This window comes from Ascaphus truei, chromosome 10, assembly GCF_040206685.1.
Source record: "Ascaphus truei isolate aAscTru1 chromosome 10, aAscTru1.hap1, whole genome shotgun sequence".
NCBI lineage: Eukaryota > Metazoa > Chordata > Amphibia > Anura > Ascaphidae > Ascaphus > Ascaphus truei.
Genome location: NC_134492.1, coordinates 31656108 through 31666391, shown reverse-complemented (window position 1 = coordinate 31666391; position 10284 = coordinate 31656108). Strand labels below are relative to the sequence as shown.

Genomic DNA, 10284 nt, shown 5'->3' with positions numbered 1-10284 from the left:
AAAAAATGGTCACAAAAAAAAATTGCCGACTATACCAGTGCACAGAGCCGAGGTCTCGGGCGCATGCGCATGGAAAGCAGGGTTTCTGGCCTGCTGCCTGTGGGACCGCTCCCCCCCCGCTCCAAACGTGGGATGGAGGGGAAGCGCCGTGGTGAGCCCGTGCCTGTCAACCCAGCTCTCCCTACCAACCCAGCGCCGGCCAACCCAGCTTCCCCTGCCAACCTAGCTCACCCCGTGCCCGCCAACCCAGCTCACCCCGTGCCCGCCAACCCAGCTCCTCCCACGCCTGCCAACCCAGCTCCCCCCGCTCCTGCCAACCCAGCTCCCCCCGTGCCCCCCAACCTAGCTCCCCCTGCGCCAGCCTTCCCCTGGGTCAGGGGACATGCTATCACGGAATTAGCCTGCCAATATCCCCACCCAGACTCTCCTCAGCCTACCTCCCGCAACCCCCACGCCCCCCGAGCCCACCTCCCACCCTGGCAGAAGTCGTGGGGATTGGGGGCAGGGAGGGAAGCATCTGGCAGGCAAGGAAGCAGGAAGCAACACCCACCCTGTCAAGGTCAGTCACCCAGGCAGTCACTCACCCACCCAGGCAGTTACTCACCCACCCAGTCACTCTCCCAGTCACCCACCCAGTCGACCAGCCAGTCACCCACCCAGACACCCAGTCACCCAGTCACCTACCCAGACACCCAGTCACCCAGTCACCTACCAAGTCACTCAGTCATGGCAATCACCCACCCACCCACCCACCCAGGCAGTCAGTCACCCACCCATACTTAACCCCCCCCCAAGGCCCATACTTAACCCCCTCCCCCCAAGCCCATACTGAATCCCCCCCAGGCCTATACTGAATCCCCCCCAGGCCTTTTATCACATTGGATGTAGCATTGGGTATCTTTGTCTTTTGTTGAAAATATAAAAATAAACAAATTGCATTGTAATGTTTTTTCAGTATTAAAATAATAAGAAAACGGTAAAGGAAAAGTTGCGCGCTAAAAATAAATTTCCGTGGTAGGTGTGCTACGGGTTCGGGGGGGCCATGTTCCTTTCATTTGTCTTGGGCCCCATGATTTCTGTTGGCAGCCCTGTCTTTACTCACTGAGCCGCTCCTTCTCCTTACAGTCTTTGACCTGCAATGGAAGATGTCTTCCAACACCAGACGTGTCTTTTGGCAAGACTGCTTAATAAATATGGCCCAAAGTGTTGATCATTAATACAGCTACTGTAGTTTCTCTTGTAAGCAAGTTAATTAATTTTCAATAAATAAAGGCCACGGAAGGTTCAGCATCCATACCCTGTGCACAAGGACTGCGATTGTTAATGGAACCATATCTGTAAACATGAAAGTACCTTGATGATCTGAAACATACAACAGAGAGACCAGTCTTATTAAGCAAGTCTTTTATTAAAAGCTGATGGAAGATGAGACTGCACTCATTGTTAGTCTCCAGGCTATTTCCCTATTTTCATGTCTTCATGTTTAAGCAAGTGATTAGGTCAACAAGATAAATATTGTATCTTCCCTCGTCCTTGAAAAACACACCTCTCTGATGACTCAGGCAGAGATATAGAAATGTAACATTTTACTTTCTTTTACATTAAACAGCTTGATCTTTTCAAATTAGATGCCCTAATTAATCTGCTAACTAAGACACCTGAAAATGCAGGTGGCTCATCATAACCATAATCTGCATTTATTAGTTTACAAAATGTGCCATTCTATATTTGAGCTAGGCAATCCTGCATTTTGTTGGCATAAAGTATCATATATTTGTATTTAAATACTCTTATGATTTCTTTTTATGTAGACTCAAGACTAATGTCTAATTAGCTGTCTTATTAAGTAGTGCCCTTATCAAAGCATCTTACTTAAACGCACGGTTTAGCTTTTATGTTAAACCGTGAATTCCAAATAGTGTGATTGTACTCATTATTTTGGCTTAAGAAACAACTTTTGTTATATTTAGAAATATAATAATAGTTTTTAATTTAACTGTTCTAAACTATGATCAGATTTTAAAATGGATATATATCAAGAGTGAGCAAAGGACACCAGAAGCATAAATTGCTTAATTAGATTGAAGGTTTGCGTGTAATTGTCAAGCTCAATTTACTAATTGCATTCACAGAATGTTTTATGCACTGTGTGGCTGTGCTAGAGGCTTCTTTCTGAAGGAGCGGGTTCGAAAGCTCATGTATAAACTAAACACACACTGTATGAAGGATTCTCATGTTCAAGTCAATTAAATTGGATCATTTATATAAAGACTCACACCTTACCAAGGTCACACATAGTTTGTAGCAGAATTCTCTTTTCCTGACTAAAAAACATAAAGAAAACTTAAGAGGTTTAATACATAATTAAGACCGCTGCCAGATGGAGACAGCCAGACCTGTAGTCCCAGCCCGGTGAGTGAAGCGGTTCAGCTAACTTCTTTTTAGAGGGTACAATGGTTTTGTGTTCGGAATCTGCTAGCCCCCCTGGAGACGTCCACATGCAAAGTAACATTCCGGGTTGTCAGTTTTAGGCTTGTAAACCCAATATTTCTCTGATATGGATCTTTTATGTTAGCTGATCCTCAGGATTAAAGGCAGGAATGGAGGTGATCTACAAAGATATTCATTTATGATTATGCATCTCCCTCTTCTGTCTGTCACTGGGTCACTTTTATAGGTTCATGACCCTTTTCTTCACTTACCACAAATGTGCCTATTAATTTTCGTTGTACTACTCCTAGACTTGTTTTACTATTCCTTCATGTTCAAAGTTTCATAAACATGTATATGTGTGTCTGTGAATTATATCAGCCTCATAATGTTCTTTTTCGTTTATATTACATATGGGCTTATTCAATTCGATACACATTAATACATTTGCAACTTTCCCATACTGTATCTGCATAAAAACATCGAAAAGAAGGCATTTTTTGACACTGAATCAACAAACAGCCTTTGCTCAACAGTTTTGCGGTTTTGCACGTTACTTTAGAAATTAGTGGGAACTTTCACAAAGGTAACCTGTATTGTTCATTACTAGGTAAATGCTGTATTTTATACAGCGTTGTTGGATGAAAGATTAAACCTAGTAGGACAAGGATTCACAACACGGAATGAAATATGGGCAACAAAACATTTCAAACAACTTACATTTTTGCCTTTTGTCATCAAATTGTCCTATTATTCTTAAACTTCAGTTAAAACGGTAATGTTTGGCCAATTAATTCTCACACTGTTGTGTGGTATTTTATGAACCGATAAATGTGTCTAATTTCCACTGACAGTCGAGGCACCGTTAACAAAGTTGCCAAGAAAAGCGGCTATTGTCTGTCACAACGATCACGCGCTGTCTTGAAGTCAAACAAGAATCTAAATACCGCTTCAACTCTCACATTATTGTGACTTGCAGAGAAATGCATTTAATATTAAATCACAAACTGATAAAAACTTTCATGTAACAATCTCAAGGAAAAATAAAATAACTGCGCCAACCATGTTAAAATGGATTCAAAGTTTCAGTCCCTCATAGAGTGTAGTCCTGCTGCCAGAGTTTCTTTCAGAGGTGATTCACCAACCTCTGTATTTGTCACAGAAAAGAAGGGGGGGGGGGATCCTCCGGCGCGGTGTTTCACTCAGATTTCCAGGACACATGCAATATCAAACAGACAGAGGGACCGCAATCAGGAAAGGTTAAATCACAGTAGTATACTGGGAATGAGATGTATAGGAGGCACACTTACATTGAAACACCAGAATCCACCTTGGGTGTAGTGTGTGCTTCTTAGTGTGACCTCAGGAAAAGGGGGAAGACAGGGAAAACATAGTATAATACTGTTTATTGAACAAAATTGATTAAAAAAGAGATTGCCAACTCACAAGCGGCCATTAAAAAATGGCATAGAAAGGAGAAGTTTTCAGTCTCTGCCGGACTTCCTCCCAGGTGGTTAGGTGTCCGCGTGGAGTCTGTCCCAATTGGTAGGATGGTAGTGCAGCGATGTGGGTGAAAATCGGGTGGTTTGCCCAGACTTGTGCACAGCCTGGTCTCTCTCCCGTTCGCCGACCTCCTTGCTGCTGCTTCCGCCTTCCGCGCATGTATTAATGTATTTATAGCTATGCAAGAGAGTGATCCAAATAGTGCAATCACACTTTGTCAGATTAAAATGAGCAATTTATGGGACAAGCCCATGCACCACGCTGACGTCCAAGTCTCAGAGGTCTTTCATCTGCATACAATTGTAGCTGTTGTGCATCTGCTCTGCTGTGCAATATGCTGCCAATACCACTCCTCTCCTTCACCTCTGAAGGGATGGTAAATGCTTCTGGCTGTATTATACTGATTGTGTAGCAGGAAGCAGGATGCAGGAACTGACGTCTGTGCTTCTGGAGCTTGAGCTGCTTGGCCTCCGTAGTTTCCTGTACCACGTGACCCTATACGTATTTCATCCGTCTCAGCGGATTTCATCAGGGGATCCGCTGAGACGGATGAAATACATATAGGGTCACGTGGTACAGGAAACTACGGAGGCCAAGCAGCTCAATCTCCAGAAGCACAGACGTCAGTTCCTGCATCCTGCTTCCTGCTACACAATCAGTGGAATACAGCCAGAAGCATTTACCATCCCTTCAGAGGTGAAGGAGAGGAGTGGTATTGGCAGCATATTGCTAGAGAGAGGGCGGGGCTCAAGAGTCAGAAGGGGAAGGGAGCTGTCACTTTGGAAATGCTTCCTACATTAGAAACATTAAAAATGTCTTTAAAACATTCTTTGTTTTTTAAATGCTACAAGTATTTTCTCATAGTACAGAACTATGTGTAGGATATTGCTTGAACTGCTGCTTTAAGATTATATGATTATGTACATACTGTAACACGAATTCAAGGGCAGGGCATGTACACTATTTAAGGATTTCTCCTTCCATTCTTTATGTAACTTTCCCCTGAGCGCAGACTGTGATGCAACTTTTCTCCTCACCTACAGTATGTATCAGTTCAATCTCAGAAGTTGCTGGGTTATTTTTCTTTGTAATTGTAAGGTTTATTAGTCACATATACAGTAAGTCCCCAACGGCTATAATATTTTGAACAAAGTTTATTATGAGTGGATCTATGCAAAATTGGACTGTGTGAGCAAAGATACTGTATCTACCTGAGAGAGCTGAAAATCAAAGGGCAGATCACAAGAATAGCACTTTAACTAGATTTAGAAATATCAAGCATATAGATTTACTACTTTAGCATTGATTCACCATCCCTTATATTTAGGTAAATTATTTTATACGTTCAATAAAAACCTCATTCTGATTCAGTAGTATTTATTTGTAGTCTGCTTGTATCAAGAGTTGTTCTAGAACATTCAGCTCTTATTGCATTTATTTGTCACATAAAAATGTGTTTAATATTATTTTTGTGTTATATCAGTTAATTTGGTGTGATACCACTCACACTGACTGTTCGATTCAAATACTGTAGAAGAGCTAGTAACATTTTCACAATTTAAAATCTTGAATAACTTTTACATTGAGTGTAATTTGTCAAATTGTTTGATCAGTTGTTTGTTTGAGCTACATTAGTATCCTTGCAGATTGCGATACCTTCTAACGGACCATCATGAGAGCTCCCCATAGATAAATTATAGTGTATGGAGCTCAGGGTCGGTGCAAACACTAGGCAATCCAGGCAGTCGCCTAGGGTGGCACATTTTTGTGGGCGGCCGGAGCAACAGAAGAGGACCAAGGTGAATGCAGAGCAGCAGCAGAGGCGGGCAGTGGGAGAGGAGGACTGTAGGACCAGAGCAGAGCGGTGGCAAAGGAGGGCAGCGGGAGAAGAGAATGGAGGACCACCAGAGCAGGGCGGCAGAGGAGTTGGACAGTAGGAGAAAAGCAGGGCGGCAGAGAACTGCCAGGGAGGAGACAACGCCAGTGGTCTGATACAGAAATCTTCACTGACTTCTGGTGTCTGCCACTGCTACAGCACACTCCTCCCTGGCTGTCCTCCTCCTCTGCCACCCTGCTCTGGTGGTCCTCCATCCTCTTCTCCCGCTGCCTTCCTCTTCCACTGCCTTCCTCTGCTGCTGCACTGCTGTACTCTTGTGGTCCTCCTCTTCTGTGGTCCTCCTTATAAGGAATCTGTCTGGATACCTAAGATGGCTGCCGACAGGGAGTGACCTCTCACCCTCCCTGACACTTTCATGGCCATCTTGCTTCCTGGCAATTCCTGCTCCTCACTTTCTGACAGGAAGTCAGCCTCTCTCTGGCTCTCATTGCCAGCAGCTGCTTCTGGCCTTTAAATAGCAGGCAGTTCCTCCCTCACATTTCTTGTGCAAAGTACTCTGTACCTTGTTCTGCTTGAGCTCTGTCTTTGCCTCTATGATTACCAGCTTGTGCTTGACCTCTGCCTGGTCCTGACCACCTCTACCTGCCGACGGATGTACTGGAAGATTTGGGGAGCGCGGGTATCACCATATGAAAATGAAATGAAATTCAATAGAATGGGGACTTACATTTTCTTAATTTAAAACCAGCATATCCCACAATAAATGTGGCTCTGGATCATCAAGCTTCACTTCCTAGTTTAGGAGATGGTTAAGCTCTGGGTGTGATGTTCATTTCCTCAGATAGAAAACAGCATAACCCACCCTGAATGTGGCTCTGAATCTTACCGCTCCACTTATAGGTTCAGGGGATGGTCAGGGTCTGTGAGGGTACTCTCAATGCTCTCAATGAAGAAGAAAAATAACCATAGTGCGAACTGTGTATAATAAGTAAAGTGTAATAATACAAATAACAGTGCACTTAAATGGTACATGCTGGTTTTAAATAAAGAAAATGTGAGTCCCCATTCTATTGAATTCCTACTATTTGAGACCCAATTGAAGCATATTGCGCTATGTAGTCTTTATCTGCTTCATTTTCATATGGTGATACCTGAGCTCCTCAAACCTTCCAGTACATCCGTCTATAGAAGAAATTTGGACCTTTCTCCATAGGGTTGAGCTGCGATTTTTTCACTTTATTATTTGGACCTGCACTTGCACTTTATTCCACATGAATATTTATTAGTGCACAATTTATACCTTCTTTATACTTTCTTTATGATTTAACATTGTTTAACAACACATCATTTTCCCCTACACTCTATATTAGTGCGCCTAAGTACTATTTTTTTTGTCACAGTCACCTCTGCCTGCCACCTGTCTCGACCCCAGAATTGGACTTGACTATCCCTGCCTGGCGCCTGCCTCAAGACCAGAATTGGACTTGACTATCCCTGCATCCCAGGCCTCAGATCCCAGGCCAAGGTCGGTGTACTACTCTTTACCTCTGCTCTGCGGGTTCATATCCGGTCTTGCAGTTAGCAACGTTACACTCCTCCAACGAAACCAGGAAGGGTGAGAGGTGAGATGAGGAGGGAGAGGAAGAGGAGGGAGGGTGAGAGGAAGAGGAGGGAGGGTGAGAGGAAGAGGGGGTGAGAGGAAGAGGAGGGGGTGAGATAGAATGTGGCTATAGCGTTTGAAAAACAAATCTAAACGTTCAATAGTGGGGGCAGGGGGTGAGGGAGGCTCAGGGCTGAAGGTTCACCTAGCGTGCAGAATACCCTTGCACAAGCCCTGACAGAGCTTTATAAACCAATAGTTTTGAAAGCTCTGTACACTATAATCTTATCAATGAGGATCCCTCATGTTGATCCACTAAAAAGTATCACAGCCTACAACTAAACCTCTCCAGGACCAATACTGCTTTGAACTACATTTGAGCTATAATGATATTCTTCAATTCCAATAACATTTACTGTGCTCTGTTCTATATCACACTACCTATTGGTGGATAAAATATGGTGGGCAGCATTCACATTCCTGATCGACTGTAATGAAGTCAATGCTGGTGCACAAAAATGTGGATGCTTCCCCACGGGCATCTTCAATTCAGTTGAAAGATAGCTTTGTACTACATACGCTCGCACATCTGAAGTAATTAATAAACTGCTACGTTAATTCTTTTAGAATGGAGATGTAGTTAAAAATACTGAAATCAACAACCTGACAAAATCGCAATATTTGAGACATGTTAGGTGACTCTCCATCATTTTGGATATACAAATAGGTACCACTTTACATAGTTACATAGTTACATTGTAGATGAAGTTGAAAATACATACAGTAGGTCCATCAAGTTCAATCTATCTCCAATTCAGATGACAGATACATATCCTATATTTGTATTAACAGTTTTTTGATCTAGAGGCAAACAAAAAACCACAGTGAAACATTATTCAATGATGTATCATAAGGGGGGGAATTAGTGTTGACACTGAGAGGTTAAATCTAAAAAGTATTTGGCATGGATGAAGCACTAGCGAGAACTTCCGCAATACTTAAGCTGCATGTGGTGCATAATAGGTAATACGTAAGCACCATGCGCAGGATATAATAAACGTATTGGAGTGATTCTGAGATTGGCATGTAACTCGTAGGTGTACAATACAGGCTCCGGTTAAACTGATGATATAGAACGAGCACTGACTCCTGCCGGAGAATGTATCTCAGTTGCTGGTATATAGCAGCTGATGTAAGCGGTTTCGCAGACCAGAGGTAAGTGTCGTGTAGTGGGGTTAATATAGACCCCTAGCCCACGTAAATCCCTCACCCCTTAAGTGACAGGATGAGAAGGTGGGCAGATTGGTATAACATAAAAGCCACAGCGTTTCAGGGGATATGTAGCCCTAGAAGTACTAATGGCCTGAGTATGCAGTGTAATATAATTGTCCAATTAGGACAATCATAGGTAGTAAATATACCTAATCACGGCTCAAATAGTAAGGTACCACTCGAGAAACAACAGAATAGCGCCGTTAGTGCTTCTTAAAAATGCCGTTACTAGCAGCTGATTGACATGAATCGTGGCCACATACCTCCTACACACACGGGAAGCTCTTCATTTGAATGTACTGTAGCATTGCATGGATATTGTTTCAAGCTACTACACTATCAGCGACCTCCGTGTGATTGTTACTTAAATCTTGCAAGTTATAATCCTCATTGCAGGATCTCTTTGCCCTTAGGGGCCGTTCATTAGCCCACTATCTAGTTAGGCATGCCCTCGAGCATATCAGCGCTGATATACTAATGATCAGCGCTGATATAGGGGACCATGCGGTGCTAATTTAACATAGATGTGTTCTACCTGTTCTTGTGTTATTCCACACTCTGTTCTGCCGAGTGGGGTGCGGGTGGGTACGGGTCTACACAGACCTCACCTCACGATACTTACCTCTTACTGACGATTCATGTCAATCAGCTGCTAGTATCTGCATTTTTAAGAAGCACTAACGAAGCTATTCTGTTGTTTCTCGAGTGGTACCTTACTATTTGAGGCGTGATTAGGTATATTTACTACCTATGATTGTCCTAATTGGACAATTATATTACACTGCATACTCAAGCCATTAGTACTTCTAGGGGCTACATATCCCCTGAAACGCTGTGGCTGTTATCTTATACCAATCTGCCCACCTTCTCATCCTGTCACTTAAGGGGTGAGGGATTTACGTGGGCTAGGGGTCTATATTAACCCCACTACACGACACTTACCTCTGGTCTGCGAAACCGCTTACATCAGCTGCTATATACCGGCAACTGAGATACATTCTCCGGCAGGAGTCAGTGCTCGTTCAATATCATCAGTTTAACCGGAGCCTGTATTGTACACCTACGAGTTACATGCCGATCTCAGAATCACTCCAATACGTTTATTATATCCTGCGCATGGTGCTTACGTATTACCTATTATGCACCACATGCAACTTAAGTATTGCGGAGGTTCTCGCTAGTGCTTCATCCATGCCAAATACTTTTTAGATTTAACCTCTCAGTGTCAACACTGTACCTTTCTGCCCTACTATTCCCTCGTTAGGGCTGTGAAGGTTGTTATCATAGACCTATTACCTCCCCTTTTGGAGATATAGGATTTGACTACACCATCCTTGAGGATTTATCACTATCCCCTGCATCTGTCTAACAGCCTAGCCACAGTACACATAAACTACGTTAGATGTTGGCACCTTATTGAAGGTCTACATCACTTACTTATTTACTGAGCATATGTTGTCATCAATTGTGGCCAAACGGCTCATGGGGCAGTATCCTAGTCAGTGTTTCACTCTGGGGTTATCCTCACAGATTGATACTTTGCTCAGCAGCGTGACTGAGGTTTCCCTCTAGCTCAACACTTAATCATTTAATACAGGTAGTCACACATACTAGTTCTATCTCCGCACATCATGCCTGGATG

General features: G+C 43.2%; 1 long non-coding RNA gene across 1 annotated transcript; it reads right to left on the bottom strand.

Moving 5' to 3' along the window:
- Positions 1-3393: 3393 nt before the first annotated feature.
- Positions 3394-8225, bottom strand: LOC142503377 (uncharacterized). Its single transcript, XR_012803989.1, has 2 exons — positions 8153-8225; positions 3394-4110 (listed from the first exon to the last, which is right to left on the bottom strand). It is a non-coding gene; the product is annotated as an uncharacterized LOC142503377 (long non-coding RNA).
- Positions 8226-10284: the final 2059 nt, after the last annotated feature.